The sequence below is a fragment of the Gobio gobio genome (genome assembly GCF_949357685.1).
Source record: "Gobio gobio genome assembly, chromosome: 10".
In the NCBI taxonomy this organism is placed as follows: Eukaryota; Metazoa; Chordata; class Actinopteri; order Cypriniformes; family Gobionidae; genus Gobio; species Gobio gobio.
Genome location: NC_137116.1, coordinates 32,331,436 through 32,357,294, shown reverse-complemented (window position 1 = coordinate 32,357,294; position 25,859 = coordinate 32,331,436).

Below are 25,859 nucleotides of genomic sequence, written 5' to 3'. Positions count from 1 at the left end.
GACTCCACTTTCCCTCAGCATTACCCATGCTGTATGTTTAGCTTTATTGACACTCTGACTGGGCTCTACTGCTGCCTTCAAAAATATAAAACCGCTGTGTTTCTTCAACAATACTGTACCTATTTTGTTACTATGCAAGTAAGTATATGCTTCTGTGCTTTTGTAATTACGCAATTCTTCGCCGTCAACACCTTCAGAAAATAAAAGGTAGTTAACAACGTCGATGTAGCTAACATCGGGCCATTGCTTCATGTCATCTAACCAGTCCGTCAGACGGGATGGATGAGGGACTGTTACAGTACTGTCGTCACGACTTGTTAAAACATCCATAGTGTGTATCCATCTCCGTTTTTTGTCCATTTGTGCGTCATCCATGGAGAAACACCGGCGTTTACAGCAAACAAGATAGCGAGCTACAAGCTATCAAACGTACACAAGCTTCGAACCGGAAAAGGACAACCGACTTCCGGTTCAAACCCGCTATGAATCATGGGTAATTTCGCTAACCAGGAAAAAGGTGGATAGCATACAAAAATTAAGTTCTTAGGGGATCTTAAACTTTTTAATGCTAGTGCCGACCCAAAAAAAATCTTGAAACGTTTTTCTCAGAGTTGTTATATACACTTAAATTGTAAGATATAAACCTGCACCTCTGAGAAAAAAAGTAAAAATGAGGAGATATAAACTCGCAATTGCGAGAGAGAGAAAAAAGCCAGAATTGTGAGATGAAAAGTTGCAATTACCTTTTTAATAGATTTGTATTATTATTATTATTATTATTATTATTATTATTATTATTATTATTATTATGCTGTGGCAGAAATATTTTTCAGTTGTTTGACTTGATAAGAAAGGCTTCTGTTTTATGGCCTCAATTGTCTGGGCTACTGTCTGCTGAGCTCTTGCCATTTAACTGTAAAAAGTATCATTCCTCGCACTCGTGTGAGCAAATGCCGCTTCATTAAAGAGCCTGCACCGTCACCAAACAGAGACGGTGTGAAAGAAAGAAACACCAAGGTCGTTGTCCCTCACCTTGGCACAAACATGTGTCATCTAGCTCTCTGCTGTGAAGGATCCCTATACTTCACTCCATTCAGCTGTATTTGATGTGGCACTCACCTGTCATGCTCTCCGGACAGATGAGAAGAGAATCTCTCCTCACGAAGGCCCGCCAATCAAAGTACCTGACACTGGCCTCAAAGAGGATTTGACGGAGGGCCTGTTGACACCCCTCAGCCGGCACCCCTGTTCTTTTAAGCCCCACTTCTGCCTAACATCTGCAGCAAGATGAAACAGAATCATAATTGGGTGCAATCACGCAAGAGGCCAAGCAAGAGCGCTTCTTTTACAGACATGCTAACATTACAACACACGCCGAGAGCCCTTTATCCTCAAGAAAACTTGATCTGAAGAGCTGTTTTCCTTAAAGGAACACTCCACTTTTTTTTGAAAATAGGCTCATTTTCCAACTCCCCTAGAGTTAAACAGTTGAGTTTTACCAATTTCCAATCCATTCAACCGATCTCCAGATCTGGCGGTAGCACTTTTAGCATAGCTTAGCATAGATCATTGAATCTGATTAGACCGTTAGCATCTCGCTCAAAAAAATGACCAAAGAGTTTCGATATTTTTCCTATTTAAAACCTGACTCTTCTGTAGTTCTGTAGCTTTGCTGTCGTACCATGGGTGCAGCAGGCGCAATGATATTACGCAGCACCGTGACAACCTGCTTGCACAGGGAGCGTGCAGGGGACTATTTTCAGGTGCTGCATAATATCATTGCCCATGGTACTGCAGCAAAGTTCCTTGATTATTACGCAGGAATGAAAGTATAGTTCCTAGCCATATCGGCCTAGAAATGTTTGAAAATTTTCTTTTCAACTTTTCATTTTCCGTCAGTCTTAGTACACTACACAGTGTAAAAGAGTCAAGTTTTAAAAAATATCGAAACTCTTTGGTATTTTTTTGAGCAAGATGCAAACGGTCTAATCAGATTCAATGATCTATGCTAAGCTATGCTAAAAGTGCTAACGCCAGACCCGGAGATCGGCTGAATGGATTGGAAAACGGTAAAACTCAACTGTTTAACTCTAGGGGAGTTGAAAAATTAGCCTATTTTCAAAAAAAAGTGGAGTGTTCCTTTAAAGCAAACATTTGTAATTATCTTTAGACATGGGATGTATTATGTTTTATGAAAGGGAATGAAATTGCAGTGTGCAGTAGTTTTTAAATCAAGTCTTCAGTATATTAATATTATAATCAAGCTATTTCGCATTGCAGAGTTACAGTATTCATCTCTGTATTATTCATGTGTTTGCGAATATTTGAATGTCACCTGAGGAAGGGATGTGTTTTTTTTTTTACTTTTTGCTCATTAAAGAAAAAAGTTTCTACAAAAATATTAAGCAGCACAACTGTTTTCAACATTGATAATAAGAAATTTACCAAATGTATGTTAAAATAATTTCTGAAGGTTCATGTGAAACTAGTAATGGCTGCTGAATTTATTCACTGGAATAAATTACATTTTGGAATATCTTCGAATAAAAAAACTGTTATTTTAAATTGTCATAATATATCACAATGTTACTGGGGTTATTTTTCAAAACTTTAACAATTTCTTAATTATTTTAAACATTTGACCAATAGCGTCATGTGACCCGTGCTGGTAAAATGAGTTGCAATGATTCAAATGATTCAAAAACTGGTTATTGTTATTTTCAAAATGTTGGAAACAGACAACAGAAGAGTCAGCAAGTTTGAGAAAAATCTAGTTCAGGTTTTCTGAAGGTTCCAAAACAAAATCATCTAGCAACCATCCATTAAAATCTCTGGTAATAGCACAAAATTTGACACACACCAAGACAAAACCAAATATCTACAGCAAAAATATATACAGTAACCTTTTTTCCTAGATACCATAATTGTGTGATTAACATTAATGAGACAGACAGCCTGTATAAGATCTACTGTAATGCACAGATCTAATATAATGTTTTCCCCAACAGTTAATTAAACGTTCATTTAAGACATAACAGGTAATGTTTGTGTGAATACTCGCCAAGACAGATATTTTGAAATACTGTAATTCGGTGTATATGTGTATATCATATGAGAGTGTGTGCGTTTCGAATGTTTGATCGGACAACACGAAAAAGCCTTCACTCCCCACGTATATCAATGAGCCTTGGCCGCCCATGACCCTGTCGCTGGTTCACCACTGTTCCTTCCTTGGACCACTTTTGATAGATACTGACCACTGCAGGCCGGGAACACCCCACAAGAGCTGCAGTTTTGGAGATGCTCTGACCCAGTCATCTAGCCATCACAATTTGGCCCTTGTCAAACTTGCTCAAATCCTTACGCTTGCCCACTTTTCCTGCTTCTAACACATCAACTTTGAGGACAAAATGATGTTGCTGCCTAATATATCCCATCCACTAACAGGTGCCGTAATAAAGAGATAATCAGTGTTATTCACTTCACCTGTCAGTGGTCATAATGTTATGCCTGATTGGTGTATGCATACAGTGTATATAAAATCTATGTATTTAAAGAAATCAAAAACTGGACTGTTGCAATGAATTAGTCAGTCTTTTAAAGTGCACGTAGAAGCACTGAGAGTCTCTATGCAGCTGGAGGAGAGTATACATACTTATACAAATGTATAAAGAGAATAAAAAATACACTCAAAGGACAGAATATATAAACACACACAAAGTCAAACTTGCAAAGTCTCTATTTTCTCTCTCTCCATTCCTCTTTCATTGCATTTGTATATCGATTGCACCAACCTCTCCTTTCATTCATCCAGTCAGTGGCTTCACTAGAAAGCTCACACACTTCAATGTGACACTCAAAGGGCCCCTACAAAAGGTGTATGCGTGTCAGGCACAAGAATGTTCCCTCTAATCACTTTCTCAGCAAGAGGAGGGGATGCGAGAGAAAAAGAGGGTAAAAGAAAGAGGATTAAAACAGCAGAGTGTGTGTTTTCTCCGCACTATGTTTAATCAAATACTTTTGAGAGCAGCCTTTCCCAAAAGATCAGTGTGTCTCAAAGAGACTGTGTTTGAAAGATGTACCTGACCCTGTTTTCTGACGCATGTCAGCGTGTTATGCGTTGACGTTTGAACACAAACAGAGAGAAGAGGGGTGTTGTCTGACTCTGTTCTCACTTCAAACTTTATCATTTGATTTATTTTTTTTATCAAGTCTGTAGCATATTTTGGGACCGCCCGCTTTTGACTGCCTCAGAGCAGGATTCACTCATAAGCTTGTCTGCTGACTTCAGAATATATTTTGATATAAAAGATATACACTGGGGTTAATGAAGACTAGGTCTGTAATCTGACATTTAAATGTACCCAGAGGAAATTTTTATTGCTCAGCGAGTCTTAAAAGACTTCTCAGTTAGTTCCATTTAGGAAGGCCTATCAATTTCTCTTAAAGGTCCCATGGCATGAAATTTTCATTTTATGAGGTATTTCAACATTAATATGAGTTCCCCTAGCCTGAATATTGTCCCCAAGTGGATAGAAATGTTGATCGGTGTAAACCCGAGTTCTGGCTGTCTCTCTCTGCCTTTGAGAAAATGACAGCCCAGACGAGCCAATCCTGAAGTCTCCTGGTTTGACGTCCAAGCAGGAGCGGTTTCCTCCCTTTCCCCCGCCCAGAGAATCTGCCACACCCATGCAAACACTCGAGATCATTAACGTTACTTGTGAACGAGTGAACACTGGCAGTTTCTCAGTGTTTGGATGTACAAATGAAAACAGAAGTCTTTCTTCAGTTCCTTCTGATCTGTGATAATTGATTTCTTATGTGTAGCTTATTATTTATTATTTGTGGACACGCAGCGGCTTCTCTCTCTCCCGACAGAACGGTGTTTTCGTGTTTTCTATCTTGTGAGTCAGTGTTTTTGTATGTCCTTTTCGCGTCTATCTGTTCTAAAATGTGCATACAGTCTTTTCTGTTTAACATCAGCAGTCACATCTTTAGAGATAAACTTCACGCACGCCGAAGCTCGGCCTCCAACATCCCCGACCCCCAGTACTGCATCTGGCCCACAGCGGAGGCACCAAACGCGGCGTGAGATTAAGCAGAAGGAGGGTAAGCGTGAGGGTATCCAGCTAGGCTAGCCAGCTTTCCCCACAATAAACTGGATTACATTCGATTACAGCTGTTGTGTCTTTGTTTGCGCTGTGTAACGTTACTCAATGCGCGTCAATGACGCTATTCATATGATTGGAACATATCTAGAAATAATGCTATACTCAACACTTACTAACTCGTTCATCTCGCTGTAATGGTACATTGCATGTGTTACAAAGTTGGTAGAATTATGATGAAGAGGACTCGGTGTGACTGGGACTCGTGTTTATTCAGAACTCTCAGATACAAACACAATAAACTCGCGCTGACTGACAGCGCTCTCATAACTCAGTAGTTACTATAAATAACTTTGTTAGCAATCGCTTCGTCTCCGTGATGTCCGGTTCGCGAACGAATCATTCTTTTGAATCGGTTCTTTTTAGTGAACCGAACCAGTTCACCAAATCGGACTGAATCGTTCTAAACGGTTCGCGTCTCGAGTCAGCGCTGATCCATAATTTACTAAAGTTACTAACTTTCTGACATGAGTGACAGCCCCTCCGACTAGAAATAAACTAATAACCTGAAGTATATGCTAGTAACTACAACAGTTCACCCTGAACTGAGACATGCTGAGAGAACTGATGAGAAGTGAACACAGGTCCATCCGTCTCTCTGGCAGACTCGTGCCTGCTCGTGCCTCGTTAAACCACGCCCCCTCCGCTCATTTAAAATGCAAAGATGTCAGCCAATCACAACAGTGGGCGTTTTTACTGAAGTCTCACAGCAGACACGCCTCTTGAAGCAGGGCATTCAGCCACAGGGCAAACAGCAGTATAGAAAAAATGCCTTTTATTTCTAAATTATGACATTTTATGATGTAAAAATCATACTAATAATATAAGTACACCTCAGAAAACACTATAAAATAATAGAAAAATGCCATGCCATGGGACCTTTAAAAAAAATAAATGATACAATGGGCCATCAGGGAAGACTGTGAAGGCCTCATCGACGCGACAGCCAGTGGCACTGATCCTCAACAAACCCGTCTCCATACCGGCGTGATGACTCCAATCTTCAACAAGATGGAACTGGATAAATACTCTGAATGTTCCAATCTAATCTGACTTCTGACCTGTAATGCTGTCTAATGATCATAATCATACACTGTTCTGGCTTGTGGCTTGCTTAGTTGGGGACACTTAATATTCAATAATATTACTGATCTGCCTGCATTGACACCATTGTATGAGAACTGAACTGAGCTGACTGTAATGGGTGATCCACTGAAGGCAAGCTTGATGTGATGAACCCAAGTGCAGTTTATTTAAATGAGGTGTGTGAACAGATACAAAACAGACGATGACTTGAAACAGACTTGACTTGAAACTAGTGATGGCAATTTCAGAACACTGCTTCACGAAGCTTCACAAATCTTCTGTTTCAAATCATTTGGTTTGGAGCGTGTATCGAATTACATAAGTCACCTGATTTCAGTAAACGAGGCTTCGTTATGTCATAACTGTTTCGAAATGTTATGAAATGTCAATGGTTCACCACTAGGTGGCGATGATCTCTGTGAACCCATAAATCATGAGCAGTCACTGAGAAGTGTCTGTGGGTTTTACCTGATCTCTGATAGGCTACATTTGTAGATGTTTTAATTAGACATAAGTATAATTAAAAGGAATAATAGTAGTTTGTTCTCTTATTTGCCTGTTTAGCTGAGCCATCCATGGAGGGAACAAACAAAACAAGCCCTGACAATTGATAAAAGAACGTATAGACACTTAATATTTAATTTTATTAGATTAGTTAATTGCATTTGAAAGGTTTTACTTTCAATAAAACAATTGCAATAGATTTGTAAAAGGTGTTTTTATGCATGTTTGGCCTGGGGTCTTGCTGCATTTACACTGTTCTGACCAGCAGGGGTGATGGGTGTCGAATTGTTTCAAAGCTTTGACACAATACGGCACATTTGCTTCAACTGTTTCAGCGTTTCACGAAGCCTCGGTCTGCCCATCACTACTTGAAACGACACAGACTTAACACAGACTTGACACGAAACGACACAGACTCGACATATGAACAAACACTCACCAACAGCGGGTTACATCAAACAACATCAATACTCGACAAGGGAACAAGGCAAAAATACTTACATAGGGCAAACATAATCATACAGGGCTTAAATACACAAAGACTAATGACTAAACAAGACACACCTGTGAACAATCAAAACAATGAACCAATGACAGAACTGAACTAAGAACACATGACTAAAACAACCAATGAGAACATAACACATGAGGCTTGTTCGACTTCATGCAGAGGTGCGCAAACCGATCAGCGGCTGACTTGAAGCAGTGCATGCCGGTTCGAAATTTTGTCCGACTTGAGGCAGACGCCGATGCCACGTGACTGTGACATATGTCAACAAAGTGCCACGAGAGCGATTCGAGAGCAGCCGGCTGGTGCATTTTGCTCAGCTTCTCCAGAGCAGCTGCACGGACTCTGATGACGACACAGCTGTTCAACGATTGGCTGGATTCACCGCATGACAGCGATCACGTGTGTTTTCGTGTTTATTCTAAAACCTTCAGTTCTACTAATGCTTGCAAATCATTTTTTTTATAACAGTAAAACCTCCTTCATTGATAGTGTAGGCTTATATGTTGAACTTTATTCTTGTACAAACACACGCTGTATTAAGCTGTGCATAAAGTTTTGCAGTGCAAAATTTGTTGCATTATTTTCCCATTATCACTGTAAAGCTGTTTTGAAACAATCTGTATTGTAAAATGCGATATATAAATAAAGGTGACTTGACTTGACTATACACTAGGAGTGTGCAGAGAAGCCATTTCTGTATATGTATCTGTGTTTGTTGCAGGCGAGGCAATGTGTGTTAATTACATTAAAATATGGGCATCACTTTAATGATTTATCCCATTTTTAGATGTAACTATTTCTTATAAATAGTATTACAAATAGCAAATATTACGTTTATAATTAAAAAAATATATGTATTCATTGTATTACTCCATTTATTTAAAACAAAGCTAAAAAAATGTTCAGACTTGAATCAGAGATCTAAAACAGTGTGACTTTACACAGCCATTGACAGTGTACACTTTGTGCTGTTTTGTTTATATTTATCAAAAAGAATGAGAAAACTATTTCAAGAACAATGATATGAAAAAACTAAAATATTGATTGCTTTAAAAAATAAACCTTGGCCCTCATTCAATATGCTCCAGGCAACCTGTTTGAAGAAACATATTTCATGTTTCAAGTCACATTAAGCACATTTCTATTTTTGTATATGGATTATGTTTAGTGTCATTGTGTTTTCATTCATGTTTCTATGTCGGCATACAAAAGCTTGCGCCACTGACAGTCAATGACAGGCAGCATTTGCGTAAGAAGTTTCCTCACAAAACTGATTTGTGCCAGAGTTATGAGACTTCTGATCTATCTATCTTGCATTATGTATTTTCATTATTTTGTTGGCTGGGCGATCAACACATTTTTTTTTTTTTTTTATCGAATTATAGTTTTGCCCCTCAGCCTTTTTTCCATACAATTAAATGTCATCTATCCTTATTTTGGTCTTGAAACAATTTGAGAAATAATTATTGGATTTGATTTTCAGATAATGACAATGCTCAGTGTGTGACAGAGTTGAGATATCCCCTGAAACTTCAGATTCAATGGATATTACTATTGTCTTTTTCTAAGAAGTCATTATAAGGTACCATTCACTCTCCATTAAATCCTATTGATGTCCAGGAGTAGCAATTCAAATCTCCTTCTTTCATATGTGTCCTTTCCGAATGCATGTTATTTAGAAAACTCTTTCTAAATCTAAACTCAAGATTTGATAGGCCTTAGCATTACTCAGTCTTCGGAAATAATTTAAATATCTCGGCCCCTCTGGTGTCATGATTTCAAGGCCCCTTTTTTCTCGAGGAATGGGAAAAGGGCCACAGGCTTTTCCTACTGTGTGTGTGTATGTGGCAGGTGATTTGAGGCTGTTTTGATATATAATCTGGAGGAATGTGCATGGGTACAGTAATCTTTGCGTGCAGGAGAGTGTCAGAAGGGGGTCGGATAGGCAAAGATGAGGTAAGTGCTCACAGCTATGAAACCATATCTTGAACAGATTAAAAGGCATTTTCCTCTGTTCCTTTCAGCTTGTCCAGGTGTTAAGTCCTTGACATGTTCCTCCATGTGTAAGGTTTCTTAGTGTGTGTGTGCGCTCACTTTGAGACTTGAGGCACACAATTTTACTGTAAATGAAAACTTTGAAGTGTAATTTAGTTACAGTGCAGATGTTAGTTTTCTGGATAAATTATGAAAAAAAAAAGTTTAGTTGCAGAAATGCATTGTCATTGGTTTATAAGACAATTAAAGAAAAGCTTATTGTTTATTAGTGAAAGCAGTAAAACTGTAGGTGTACTAAAAATTATTGTGTATTTTGTCAGGGTAAATAAATGTGTGCCACATACTTTTAAAATTATACAATGTTCTACTCCATTCTTTTTCAAAGTGCAAATTACAGACAAAAAAAGTGTAAGTGTTTTTGAAGCCATTCTTTCTGCGTGCATGACAACTGGAGTTACAGAAATGCTGATAAACATTGCGTTTTCCAAACACAACCACTGATTAGCATAAAGATGTGAATGTTCCGTCTTGTCCTCATACCTGTGCAGGTAATGCTGTCAAACACGCCAACAGCTCTCAAACACCTATACTGAAATCTCTCTCACAGTTCTTAGCGTGATCCACACCTAATTGCACATAATTACCCATTTTATTTCATGAAAGAGCTTTTTGTATCTGTTTTGTATTTTCCAAGAAGATGAAATGTCTTCCAGGTAGTATTTAATCTTAATTTTAAATCACATTTAAAGTGATAGTTCATCAAAAAAATAAGAATTTGGCTATTATTTACCCACTCGCATGTCGTTTCAAACCTGTATGAATTGCTTTCTTCAGTGCTATATTTTGAGTGTGCTTGTCATTTTAATTCATGCAATTAAATGAACTGAAACTTTTGAGCTTAAAAATTTACAAAAATATCATTAAATAGGTCCATACGTGCTGTATTTCAAGTTAGATATATATATATTAAATCCGATATAATAACAGATTTGTGTGGTAAACAAACAGATTTTTGTTGTCATTCACTAATCATTTTCCCTCCAGTAAGATGATCTTTAGAATACTGTGACTGGTTGACTGAGTCTTGAAAATGAGAAGTGCATTTTGTGAACAAATCATTCAGACCATATTTGTGAATCAACAGCTTAATTAAAAAGATTTGACTCAAAAGAAGAATTTGTTCATGAGAACATCCCTACTGAACTCTCATGAACCTTCATAAACACGTCATGGAGTGCTAGGAAGGATGTCAAGATGTCCAGCGATTAACAGCTTAAATTTCAGCCTGTTCCTCACACAAAGCTATTGATGATTTCAGAGGGGTTCAAAAAATGTATAGTATGAGTCAAGTGGACCACTTTTATGATACTTTAATGTGCTTTCTTATCCTTTTTGAAGCTTGAAAGCTCCAATCTCATCCATTGTAATTGCACAAAAAAGCAACCAGTATATTGTTCAAAATTTCCTTTCATGTTCCACTGAATGAACATGATTTGTCTTGAAGATCATGAAGGGGTGAAATACCTTTCATAACAAATGAATATACATTGTTTTCTCTTTATCTTCTTTAGCAAAAATACGTATTTATCCCTGTGTCACGACCCTCTTTTCTGGTTTACCTCTTTCTACTGTGCTTTCTTTTCGCACTACCCATGATGACTCCCGTGCTTGTGTCATTTTTTTTTCTTTTTTTCCATTCTCTTCCTCTCATGGTGTGTGTGGAATTGTTTAATTTCTGTGAGAGGTTCAGGCAAACACATAGTTCCGGGGAAAATGTGCGAGAGTTCCCTTCCTCCTGTCCTAATCCAAACACAACTTCAGAGGAAGAGACGCTCCACATGTGGCTGCATGAAAGGAAACGCCGAACCTCGGGTGAAAAGACAACACACGAATGAAAATATCACGTCCCTCCATCTTATCCCACACAGTCCCTCTGAAAAAAATCTCTTTCAGTAAAAAGAAGGCAGTTATATGCAAACGCCTGAGGACCATGCATCCCCTCTAAATAGTTCTCATCTTCTACAGAGTTACAGGAATCAGTGGTTAAGCATATCGTAACATATTTTCCTGTGCAGAACAGTATTTTAGCCACAGCCTGAACAACCATTCAGATTTTTGGTTTAATTGTTTATTAAGCAGATCCGTATTAACAGAGTTTTACTATTTATTGTGATGGACAGGAGAAGCACTTTATTCTGCTATTCACAGGAGACACAAATCACAATTAATTTCAAAGTTGTCAATGCGATAGGAACGCCACTATTACACAGTATATAAAATTGAGTCGTTCCTCTCACATTGCCTCAAGTCTCCAGGCTGTTCATGTACAGATCGCTATTTGTATGAGAAGTTTCTGCCTTTGTAGTCTTAGCCTCAGAAGTCCCACCCACAGACCTCCACATTCCATTCGCCAAACATCTGAGGCATAAGGCTCACTAAACTGGAAACACTTTTACAAAGTCAGCAGCCGGAATCTGATTGGCTGACTTTTAGCGGATTTCCGGGGAGTCTATTTGTTGTGGTCTTCAACGGCATGCCAGGACACAAAGACTGTGTTCACGAAGACTGTGGCAAGCATCACATGCAGCTAAATACTAGATTTAAAATTACAGTTTGTAAAGTTCATGGGTTAGAAAGATTAGAATTTGTCTAGAATTTTGTTTGATACAGTTAGTTGTTTTACTGGACATGGGAATAGTATCATTGTCTAAGCTTGGCTGACCCTTTGCAAACCAGACTGTCTTAGGTCGTTTTTTAAGCAGCTTATTATGCCCTTTATTTACATTTTAAAGTCATGCACCCTAAATAATGACAGTGTCATGTTACATCTGTCATCATGAAATGATGTATGACTGTCGTTACCAATCAAAATGCGTGTTCATTTAAATGCAATGTGCAGGCTTTTTACCACCATTTGTCATATTTCCATTTAGCACTACACCCACCCCTAACCCTAACCCTAACCCTAACCCTAACCCTAACCCTAACCCTAACCCTAACCCTAACCCTAACCCTAACCCTAACCCTAACCCTAACCCTAACCCTAACCAATTATTTATAGTGAACACTTTATGAGCACATGTTCCCTGGGATCGAACCCACGATTGCATGATCACATGATTATATGATGTTGTAATTTGCAATGCTCTATCAATTGAGCTACGCATAACCCAAAATATGGTGCAAATAAAAGGAAACAAAGCATTCAAATTAAAGTGTCCTGTTGTCGATAGGGGCGCAACTTTAGTAAACACTCCTATGGGTCGTATTTCACCTATATAGGCGTATTGATTGGATGACATGTTGTTTCGAACATATGAAAGGTTTGCCAAGTGATCACATTTTCTTAGCTTTATGTCCTCTCACATCTATCATTGAAGATCATGTGAAGTACCTCACTGAAAAGGGAATATCTGGAGACTGGAGCATATGCAGGTAAAAACGAAAGTGCCAATGACATTGCAGTCGGGTTTAGTATTGTATTCTGATCACCCAAATTGCTGATTGGAATGGCTGTTGACAAAGTGTACACTGCTGTACAATTGTAAGATATTGTAATCTCTTTTCAATTATTTGGGTTGGTTCATTTTAAACTTTACAGACATCTCCAACTAACTTCTTGTTTTAATGCATAATGTTCAGCCATTCTTTGCATTGTAGATAATTTGGGAGCAGACATCAGTTACGTTGGCAAAAATCAGTGTTACAAGTGGAGGAAAATGGACGAGATCCACAGAATAAGAAAAACAAGTCTTCTGAGGATGTCAGAATCAGAATATAAAAATAGGTAGTCTTCATTTTTATAGAATATCATCATCAGAGTCGCCCTTTGAAGCTAAACACAAATGTTTGCTCGCAAACATTTAAATGGACAGACTGGACTGATGAATAAAGAATGAATTTGATGTTTACAATAGATCAACATAATATTTATGCTCTTAATAGAGGGAGTAATATATTAGCCCTACAGTTACAGCATGGAATAGGATTTAAACCTGGAACATTTTACATAGACTAGATGGATGTAATAGCAATATGGTCTTGAAAAACAGTTAATAGCCTACTAACCCAGACATGTAAGTGCTGTATGCCATTAGTATAGAGTTGTTGGACTTGTTTATAATAGCCCACAGTGACGTAAGTGTACATTGATTGGCCAAACGCATGCCATATGAAACACCGGCACCATTTTTAAAAAGCTTTGTAAACACACTTTTATAAATACTTACTTCACAAATTAACTCCATGAACAGCGATACACTTTAAAAAAAAAAAGGTTCTATATGGCACCAAAAATGGTTCTTCGTCGTAATCATAGAGGAACCACTTTTGGTGCTATATAGCACCATATCTTAACATGTTCTGTATATGGTAGCGGTGCTATATAGCACCTTAGTCAAAGAACCGGTGAAGAACCTCTGAAGAACCGCTGAAGAACCACTGAAGCACCAAAATTGGTGCTATATAGCAGTTAAAAAGGTTATTTTATGATTACGAGCCAAGAACCATTTTTGGTGCCATATAGAACCTTTTTTTTTTTTAGTGTAGACTTGATAATATATAGCAATGCAAGTTGTCGTAGGGGAGATTGACCCCTATTTTAACGATCTGAGCGTATGGTCTGAAGCACAGGTGATGGAATGTAGACGTTATGCGATTAAAAAAGGAGCAAAAAGGAGAGAGGCGTGTCCGAATGCACTTTTGCTAGTTCTAATTTGCGAGTTGAAAGACTGAACGCTTCTCCAGAGAGGAATCCTTTTATTTGTAATATTTAAAAATGTTTGTGTGCTGCTCCGCGTCCCTGTGTGTGTAATAAGCTGAGTGTACGCACGTTGTGCACACGCCTATAGGCGCATATTACTAACATGCTCTTTAAATAACAAAAAATGCTGGACTTTAGACCAGTTTTTTGTTGGTCAATGGCGCAGTAATTTTCAGTTGTCTCAAAATAGCAAAACGCCAACAATACGCCTGAACACACCTCATTTTCAGACCAGCACGCCCATGAACAGATGGTGAACAGGTGAACAGATGGGCGTGAGTGACTTTGCTATTTAAATAATGTGGCGCTGGACGGTCACACCGTCCTCCATCCTCCTTGTCCCTGTCGGCCAGTTTATGTCACTTTAGAATTCTGGCAGAGTAAATGCAACCAGGAAATTGGCCCTAGGGGAAATGTTGTTCTCTGGGGACCGCCCTGGTGGCTAGTTTTTATAACTACCCGGTGTGAAAGCCGCTAATTGCAGTGGCTACAGAGCCCTGACCTTATGTTGTCAGGCAAAGGTCTGGCTGCACGAGGACTACTGCATTTGTAGATCATTTTAAATAACCACTGATCAATGATCAGAGTTGAGGTGTCAATCAACAGGGGGCGGGGAATGTTGCCGATCAGTAACTAAAATATATATACAGAATATAAAAAAATAAAAGTCGAAAAAGTTGAAAATGATGCGATTTGCAGCATGAAAAACAAAATTGTTAATTTATACACAGAAAGCAAGCAACATGACAATCGGCTGCAAGAATGCTCCCATTATAATGAATGAGGCTGTCACTCACTGCATGTACACAATTTCACCACACTGTGTGAGTCTTGAAGTTCACGACATGCATAAATAGTGTTTTAATTATTTTAAATTAATATATTTAATATTAAGCTGAATCCACATTTTTCACCCTCTTGAAATTATTTGTTTCACAGAGCTTGTTGCAATGCATTATGGGATTTCCTACTATTTGAAGGATACATGTGATGCAGCTTTCAAATTTGGCTAAACTTAGTTTGAAACCCTTCACTTCACTTTGGGAGCACCGATAATGCCTTAAAATGCTGCCTACTGTTCAGGACAAGGTTTTAGAACAGAGCTTATAAGTCAATCACCATTCATAATAGTCCATAATGGTTCGCTTTCTCACGTTTATTGTGTGTCGTAAATTTTTATGAGTTGTATTGTCGTAGCACTTTGTCTTGGTTGAATTTTTAGGGGTTTTGTTTTGTTTGTTCAGTCATGTCAGCACTCTGCTGCAGGACTTTTAAAAGCCTCTTCCTCTTAGAAGGAAGTCCCAAGGATCACGGGAGACGGAGAGCGCAAAAACGAAGGAGAAAGTGAAGGAGGAAGAAATCAATGGAGAAAATTTTGCTGCAGGCTCGCTTAGTTTTATCTGCCTTTGAACGAGTCAGCTTTAATTTGACTTTGATCTCAATTTGCTGCCGCATGAATTGGCTTCCATGCACTATAATGAATAGAGAGGAAAGTTTTCTGGAGGATTTTCCTTTTCCAAAGCTCTCTCTCTCTCTCTCTCTCTCTCTCTCTCTCTCTCTCTCTCTCTCTCTCTCTCTCTCTCTCTCTCTTTCATCATCTCTCTTTTCCCTCCTTCTGTCTCTCATACTCAGGCCCAAAAATAAACCCTCCAAAAGTGCCCTTTCTATTTGTAATTTCCTCAGATGGATCGAGACGGCTCTAAATCATCAAATTAAGTCGACTGAAGAGTCCTATTAGATATTTTAACCCAGCCAACTCTCCTTGAAGCCAGTGATTAAATTTGTTTATGCATAAGTGCTACAAAACCGAGTGAAGTTTCAGCCATTTACTGAAAGTTTCCCAGAATGCCTTTAGTAATAGTACAGAACGTCTTACTTAGCACATAAGAGAATAAATGAAAGCTGCTTAGTGCTGGAAGCTTAGGGGAAAGGACTTCTTTTTAATCTATCTTTTCACTCACTCGCTCTCTCTCTTTCATCAGACTTTAAAGGCAGCCAGTTCACAGGTCTGCGGGATGAAACAGTCACAGACTTTGTTGAGATAGTCATAATTCACTGGTCTTTTCACAGCTCCCTGCATTCAGAGGCTTCTACTGACCTGGGCAATTAAAAATAGTGCTAGTTTGGGAATCGCTCCCTTACAGGCACTGAATTCTGGGTGCTTTATTCTAAAGGCTATGACATGATGTTTAGGATCAGCCTTCGTCTTTTGTTAGTCAAAACACGCGTAGACGCTCTCGCTCGCTCTCTCAGGAGCATGTACATTAATCTTTGCTGAGGCCCACTGCAAACACCCAGTTGTAAATGCATTAGTGAGATGTTTCATGGCTGAATAGGGTGAAGAATGAGAGACAAAGTGTGGTGATGGCAGTAATAAAGAGATTGCTCTCAGATTCTCCCATACACACACACACACACACACACACACACACACACACACACACACACACACACAGACACCTCACTTCCTTTCTCAAGGGAAGTAACAGGTTGACACAATGAACAGCTGGACAGATTCTCACTGACACCCCTCCCCTTAAACACACTCTCACACACACACACACACACACACACACACACACACACACACACACACACACACACACACACACAAACACACACTCTTGCCCTTTCCTCCCTGAATTTTAGGACTACACATTAGTTCATTCAACCACTATACAGAAACATTTGTATTTCATTATCAACTGTCCTTGGCTGTTAAGGGATAGTTTACTCAAATAAGTCATCATTTACATCATTTGTTTTGTCCATACAATCGAAGTGAATGGTCACCACCGTTCTTCAAAATATTTTCTTTTGTGTTCCGCAGAGAAAAGAAAATCATAGAGGTTTGGAACAACATGAGGTCAATTATTATTTTTGGGTGAGCTAACCCTTTAAAGGAAAATTCTATCATAATTTACTCACCCTTAAGTTTTTCCAAAGCTATATAAATGTATTTGTTCTGCTAAACACAAAGAGATATATTTTGAAGAATGTCGGTACCCAAACAGACCACAGGCCATACTGACTACCATAGTGGGGGGGGGGGGGGGGGGGTAGTCAATGGGGCCCGAGATATGCTTGGTTACATTCTTCCAAATATCTTAATAATAATATCTAATAATTTAAATTTTTGAGTGAACTTTCCCTTTCAGTTAGATTTGAATATCCTCCAACCCCTAATGCTGCGTTCAAACCAAACGCGAAGAGAGCATCAAAATTGCGTCTACCGCGTCTTGTTGGACGCTTGAACATTTTGAATCCATTCGCACGTGCGTCCACAGCGAATTGGACGGACGTATAAATAAAGCGTTTGAAGCGAAATAGGCGCTCCAGGAGAAATAATCATAAAACACCTCTCTGCCTCTTTTCAATTTTCATTAAAAATATATATTAAACATTAATAGCCACACAAATGTGGTCCAGGCAACGCCTACATTATCTTCACTGCATGTATATTTAAATATCCTTAGAAAATAAAGTTATGAAACTTCTCTTTGCCCTCAGTCAAAACGATTTGGCAGACAACAAATTATAGATTCATATAATTTGACACCAAAGATCGCCCGTTAGATCCACACAAGATGAACCACTCCAGGACATCAGAGCCAGCGGCAGACGGCAGAAGGACTGGCCGAGGAAAGGCTGCTCTCGCCGGGGTTAATGAGTGCTGAGCGCCGCTGATCCACTGGAGCTCACAACTCCAAAAACGCACGATTATCTTTTTAAAAATAGGTGCTCTCTTTATAAATAAACCACAGATTTGACCTTTAAACAACTACATTCTCACCTGAAAAAGACTTAAAACCTCATTTTGTGACACAATAGTAGTTTTAAATTATGCAGGGTTTCTCATCATGTCACTTTACACGTGACAGCAGTGAGCAGGCTCCTGATTGGTTAACACGGTGCGAATTGACGGCAAAGTAAAAAAAATTCAACTCGGGCGTCAGACGCGAATTCGCTTCAAACGCGTGAATGTACAAAAGCACCACTCGCGTGTAACACTCATATCGCGTATCATATTTGCGTGAACTGGACGCGTGAATGAGGCGGAATCGCGTCCATCGCGCCGCACGAAACGTGTCCATCATGCCGCAGGACCTCCAGACGCGCGTCAACGTCAAGAATTAAACTTTGACATGAATTAAATGTCATATCATCACTTTTCCAAACAACCAATAACACAAGTGAAAAATATAAAATTTTCAGTGGGATGAAGGGATATTTTCTTTGTCTTGGGTAAATGTGTGTTCCGACAAATAGCTCTTGGGTGAAAATGTATTCCGACAAACAGGTTTTGAGGTCACATGTCTGGAGCTGCTTTCAACACTTTTAGATTTGCCCCTTGTTCCCTTTGCTTAACATATCATTCATTTAATAAAAACTAGGGAAATATATCAAATATAATATAATTATATTAGATATAATATAACTTAATATAATATAACTTAGAAAAATGCAATAACTGAATATGTGTTTGAATTTCATTTTTAACTTTTATTAAATTAAATTAGAGTCTTGAACTTCCTGCTCTTGCTTCTGTGCTTCTAGACACCATGGGTTGCACAAACTGTTCAACTTAAATTGGACTATAAAGTTCACACTGGGAGCTTAGTAAATACTAGTTTGTTTGTAACTAACTTGGTTGCACCATTTGGTCTTAAGGCAGAACATATATAGCATGTAGTCGCGATGTCACATTATATAAAGTTTATCTTCAATGAACCAAGCTGCCTTCGAATTTGTGAATTTAGGTTGATTCTAACTTATATTAACTCCATTAAAATATAATACTTAATCAAGAAATAACCTACCATATCTATTTTATGTGTAATTATTTTGTTAATTCGTAATTACATTTCAAGTTTATTGGTGCAACACAAAAATATTTAGTAAGTTATTGCCCATTAACATCACAACTAGTGTAATAATTTATGCACAGCCGGTGTAACCGGCCCAGGAATATTATACAGGCTTTGGGATGTTCACTTTCAAACCTAAAACACAATCGCAAAAAAAAAACACTTAAGGCTAGAATTCACTACAACACTTTGCCCTGGTTTAAAGTTGCTGAAAGTCAGAACCTGCAGATTTGGGGCTGTCGGAGTTGTCAAATTTCACAGAAAATTGCATAGTGTTTGATGGCCACAGATTCGGATTTTATAGCTATGATTCCAACCATTCAGATCAAATATGATTAATATTTTTCATTTATCATGTGTCTCATAGCAACAAGCCAGTTGTGTTTGGAATGACTTGAAAGTCTGTTAGCGTGTGATCCTCAGTCGTTTAGTGGATATTGCCCAGTTTTTCTCTGTAACCATTTACAAAGTCGTCAAGTGTATGATGCCTAGTGTTTTAAAATCTGTTCAGTAGTGAATTGTAGTAAATTCCAGCCTTTAGCTAAACCCAGAACACCTTAGGAACCACATAGCAGCATATTTTAAAACACACACACGGAAACATCTAAGCAACTACCCAGAATACAATGGTGAAAGGGAATTTTGTATGGGCTTCAGAAAACGTAAAATCTAAAGTCGTACATCTTGTTATATGTCAATACGTTAATGCATATAATCTTTGTGTATATTTGTTTATGTTAGGAAGATCTGGATTATCAAGAGTGGCAAGTCAGAGGTCGATGGCAATGAAAAGGCTAGCATTTCAGTATAGGGAGAAAGAAGAGGGCCCTAATCTAATTTGACTGGAGTGTCTATGTGTGTGCGTTTGTGTGCATGTGTGTCTGCTCAGTAAGAGAGTACTGTGGGAATAACCCAAGAAGGTCTTCTGTGTGAATGGTCCCTCATAAGCCAAAACCAGTGGGGTGTCCCCATATCCTCTTTTTTCCATCCCTCTCTCTTTCCATCACCCCTCCTCATGCTTAACCCCCAGGACTACTGATTCCAGCCTAGCCACTCAGACAGAGACAGATTAGACGACAAAAAGGGGGCAAGAGCAAAAAAACATAGAGTCCCTCCTGATTAGTGACTGACACTCAAGTGCCCCAACAAGAATTCTGGGTACTTTTCAATCACTTTATTATGTCAAAAGTACTTTGTAGACTTAAATTCTCTTCTAAAATCTAAATATTGAAGAAGTATTCAAGATCCCCATGCAGCAGACACAGGGAACATTCTCAGAAGAAAGTTATGAAGACATTTTTTTCCAGTAACATTAATAGAATGTTTGTTCAAAGTTATCTAGTCTTTTATAATGTTCTTAAAATGTTAGTACAAAAACTTTATTTAAATGATGTTTTTTTCTGAAGCATTTTGAAAGTTTGTCAAAAAAAATTTATATATATATATATATATATATATATATATATATATTACTACTTCTTTTAGAATGTTTGAACATTCGTTTCAATAATGTTTGCAAAATGATCAAATAAAATGTTTCTTTTGTTATGTAACTTTTGGCGCTGCATTTTGTGGAAGAACATTGTAGAGAGAGCAGCAGAGCTACTTTTCTCTATTTATATCTATGGCTGTGTTTAAGTTAAATTTGTTATGCTCTTCTCTAACTTTCCTCCACCTCATTCACTCGAATTTACGTCATTGCTTAAGTTGCACGAGTGCCCACTACTGGCGGATCCCTTGCAATGTGTTTAAATGAAACTTCCTAAGCCCTTGATCACTTAATCTGCTATGGAGCTGATTTATTATTTTCATTAATAAAATTAATAAAATATGAATTTGTTTTACGCACCATTCTGTAGGCCTGTATGCTTGGGCTGTTAAAAATTAAATATAAACAAAAACACAGTTTGGAAGATGGATTCAGGATGTACTTAGCCTGGTTAAAACCAGACCATTCAGTAACTGAGTTATGGTCTGGCAAAGCTTCATAGACAAATCATTTCCAAAGGGGTGTCACCAACGGACGACGCTCAAATGCCTCTCGGCGCAATTGGATAGACCTAAAACCAATCAGAGCGATGAGGGAGATGACGTATGCAGAGCGACGGAGAAACATCTGACTGGCCGTTTATCAATATGCGTTCTTGTCTGTACTTGTGTTCTCAAATAGGAAATGTCCCCGGTTTCCATTTCAGAAATCTGGTCACCTTACCTAAACCACATATTAATGTTTAATATATTATTTTTAAAATGTAAACAAAAAGAGGCAGGGTGTTTTATACTTTGTTTTATTATAAATATATAAGATAACCAATGTAGGCCTAGCTACGCGTTGCCTGAACCACATTCGTGTGGCTATTATTATGTTTAATTTTTATTTTTTTATGAAATGAGGCAGTGGTGTTTTATGACATATTTCGTACGCGAACTTCTGACTTGCGTCCGTGACTTACCAAGTTTGACTCCGGAGAACGAACTCCCGAGGACGGGAGGACACTAGTCCGCCTACTATGCTCTTGACAGCATCACTCAGTATATATTTGTATATGTAGTGCACGCAATGCATATTATCTTCAATGCATGTTTATAACAAAACGAAATATAAAAAACCCAGCCTTGTTTCGTTTACATTAAAAAAAACACACACACATAATATAGGCTATGATTATCACTGTAATAAATTAAATATGACACAAAACACAACCCAGTCTCTTTTTGTTAAATGTCAGTTTATGTGTGATCATCAATAGCAATTATACAAGTATAAGTAAAAGGTATAAGAAGCTATACAATAAATAAAGCAATTCAGTCAAAGTCAGCGCCAGGAGACTAACGGTTAAGTTTAATATCTTAAAAATATAAAGTTATGAAACTTCACTTTGCCCTCAGATAAAACGATCTGTCTAGGAACAAATTATAGATTAATGAGAGCAAAGATCAGCCGTTAGATCTACACAAGACGAGACGGTTTAACCACTACAGAGACATCAGAGCCAGCGGCAGACGGCAGAAGGACTGGCCGAGGAAAGGCGCCTCTCGACGGGCTCAATAATCGTTTGAGCGCCGCTGAACCACTGGAGCTCACAACTCCGAAAACGGCAGATCAAATTTTAAAAAAGGCGCTCTCTTTATAAATAAACCACAGATTTGAGCTTTAAACAACTTCATTCACTCCTGAAAAGGACTTAAAACTATATTTTGTAAAACATTAACACTACCAGAGGACTCTTGCTAAGACCCATTCGTTTTTCCACACGACTTTTGCCGAATCCAGTCGGTAAAACAGCGATAACATCTTTTTTAGATATAAAGGCTTCGAGTGTTGTTCTTTGCTCGGGTTTTAACGAAAAGGAGAAGTTTAAATCGCTTAAAACAGACGCGATAGCTGATTCGAACGAGTGATGCTCCACAGCAGCTGCAAATCTGCTTCAACGTCGCTGCGCTGTCGTCATCGTGTAAAGCCCGCCCCAACGTTTCTGATTGGTGCCTCGGTTTCTGGGGTTTAGAAATGGGTTTGAATGGACTCTTTGCCATACTACTTGCAGAGCAAATCTAAATTTGCCGGAAGTTGTCTGGGTTTTCCCAGGCTAGGATGTACTCGCTCATTATATAAATTTGGTTAATTTTGAAAAAAAAAAAAAAAGTTACATAGTGTACCTTTAACCCTACAATGCATGAATGTTTTGCCAATCATAACATAATCAGGTCTTTAGCAACTCTGATCTATATCTAAAACGAATGGATCGCTACCTGTCGCGATAGTAAAAAATCTCTCCTGATATTAGAGTAACAATTACAGAAGAATAAAGTAAAGCATATTTTGTTACCTTTTGGAGCTCAGAAGGGTTCAGTTTGAGCAGATGTTTTATACCATCATCACTGTCCTCGTCAGAGCTCATTTATTTAGATTACATTCAGTATCTGGCTCATATTCGCGATCTCAAACTATCATTTTCAACATCTTCAAAATCAATATTTTGATCGCTGACAGCTTCTTCACCAGATCCACCATCAAGTGACAGTGACAGTAATATTTGCTTGTGTTCAGTACTTGCTCTGCAGTAAACCACTGAGCCATTTCAGGTTTTGCTGATTATACTTCCTATTATTTTGTTTTCTGCCTGCAGTAACTATGAGTGAAAAGTCACTCATCGTTGTGTATCAGACATTACCACCTTGTGGAATAAATGTGAACTGCACTTATTCAGTCATCCAAGATTCAATTATTGTTGTGCAGAAAAAATATACTTACACTCAGGGTATGAACTACGGGGGAGCTAGGGGGAGCTCGGCTCCCCTTAATAAGACATGAGCTCCCCTGAAAACGTGATTTGTGAAATTTTGGGGGGTCTCAAAAAATATTGGCAATGTGTTATTTTGAAGTGCAATTTCAGTTTTGTGTAATGTAATCATTGTGGATTATTATGTGTAAAATTGCAGAAATATAATTCATTCATGCATGACTGCGATTTAAACCTAATTCACTTCAATAAAGATAACTATACATGCTATTCTTGTCAGGAGCGTCAAGGTGTGGTGGCGCTGCGGTGCAAATTCCACCTGTGTTTAGTACGTTAAAGGTGTATGTTACTGTACAACTTATGACGTTTGCGTGGTTTTTACCTTTAAAAACATCATAATGAATAAGTAATAGGCTATTTTCTGCCATGGTTTTGAGGCTCTCTGAAAAACGCTTGGTTTTGATGGGCGTGCTGCACTGAAGACTTGGAAGTAAACACCCACGGCCAGGATTGGATAAGATTTGCATATTTAATGAGCTTCAGCTCCCCTCAATATGTGGGGATTGTTTTTAAAGCGTCTGGGGAAACGCTCACCTGGCTCGCAAAATGCCTTTATCAAACAAACACAATGATCATCTCTCATCCACTCGCGCTTGATTGGAATGTTATTTTTGTATTACTTGGCCCTCCGGATCAGTGAATCTAACCGCGAACCATACACACACACACACACACACACGTGTTCGCGCAAGAAAGGAATGTTATTTCACTATTTAAGATAGTCAGTCGGCTGGCCGGTGATACGTTTTGGTAGCCTGTCTGAAAAACATATAGCCCCGGGACGTTGGGCTTTGCGAGCACTGGCGTTACAAGTCCGAGTCTGATCACGAATGAACCAATAACACCTTCTCCAGCCTGTAACCGCGTGCTAAGGTATGTAATCAATAGATATCAAACGACCTGTAACAATGCAATACTAACACATATAAAAAAAAAACATGTTTTACTCACATAAGTGTGTTGCACCGTTCCTGTCGGATCCAATATAGAAGGCACAGTGTGTTTTAATCTCAATATGTCTGCAAATCCAGTCTCGACCTGTATCTTGTTTACAATCGATTCTGCGGTGAAATGAAGCGAACAAATGCGCAATGTCTTTCGCACGTGAGCTGGAACCGGCATGTTTATTGCTCTGTAACGCGATCCGTTTAGCTCCACGAGTCGTGGGCGGGCTTGAAGCGGTGCTTCTGCATTCTATGACGTCAGTGGTCGACATATTCTGAGATCTCTCGTTTTCTGGGTCTGGTGTCAATAAAAGCTTTTCTTTGACTAACAAGGACGTTTTCAGCTCTGAAACTTACAGGATATTCTTATATCACGAATCACGATAAACTTTTATATATCAAAGGCTCAAGGGAAAGTTGATTTCTCAATTCATCACCCCTTTAACTCAAAGATTCTGAGAAAAAAAATATAAATGAATATCCACTTCTTGGATTTTTGGACAAACAGCAAAGGAAGCTGACCCCAGGCCTCTGTGGTCGATTCTTTGTTAAGATAAGGCATGTTATTCCTAATTATGTTGTGGCTGGGTTGATATAGGTCTGCGTGACTCTCGATGTCTTAGGTCTAATTGAACAGAGGAATTATGGTATTCTTCTGTAGCCTGACGAGTAACTTTAACAGTTGTTCATGTGAACTCAAAGACAGCCGGATGCTTTGTTTATAGATTATATTTATGGGTGGCTGTTTGAACTATCAATTTGTGTCGATAAAGTATAATAGGGTAAATCCTGTTTTGTGATTTATCCTATATAGTGCTTGCATAAATCAAGTAGTGCATACACTTGTAGCTGTTATGTATCTTTGTAAGTCCACGAGGAAGGGCACGAAATCCCCCCCCCCCCCCCCCCCCCCCCCCCCCAAAAAAAAACAAAACAAAACAAGTGGGCTCCCCCAAAGGCCACAGTATAGTTTGAATACTGCTTACACTATTACACACACAGCGGGTTGTTAGAGACCCTATAAACTTTTTACAAAAAATGAATGGGAAAACAGGCCTTCTTTTATAATTTAAAAAAAAAATCTTGTTATATTGTTAATAATGAATTGATTGAGGAATACTAAAAAGGTTGATGTCTAACTTTAAAAACATGAATGAGGAGGAGGTTAGTGAATGACGTTCGCATTAAAAAAACCCATTAAAAATAGAAAATCTGCCTGCATGGGAAGAGGAACTTGCGGTGGAAATTCCTATTGAAATATGGGAACGCAGTCTTGAATTTGTCCACAGGTGTTCCATTAATGCAAGACACTGTCTAATTCCGTTCAAAGTGCTTCATAGGCTTAATTATTCCAAGTGTAAATTGAACAAAATATTTCCAGAAGTGTCTCCATTATGTGATAAATGTAAATTTTTAGATGCCACCCTGTCTCATGTAATGTGTCCAAAATTACAAAATTTCTGGAATAACATTTTTCAGGTTTTTACAGACACATTGGGCATACATTTTAAACCAGATCCTATATTAATTATATTTGGAGTCTCCGAAGAATTTTTGAGACTTACACGGATACAACAACGTTTTGTTTCATATGGGTTAATCTCTGCCAAAAAACTTGTTCTTTTGTTTTGGAAGAAAAAAGAAGTTCCAACTCTTAAAATATGGCTGACAGAGTTGTCTGGTACACTACATTTAGAAAGAATTAGGTATACCCTAAAAG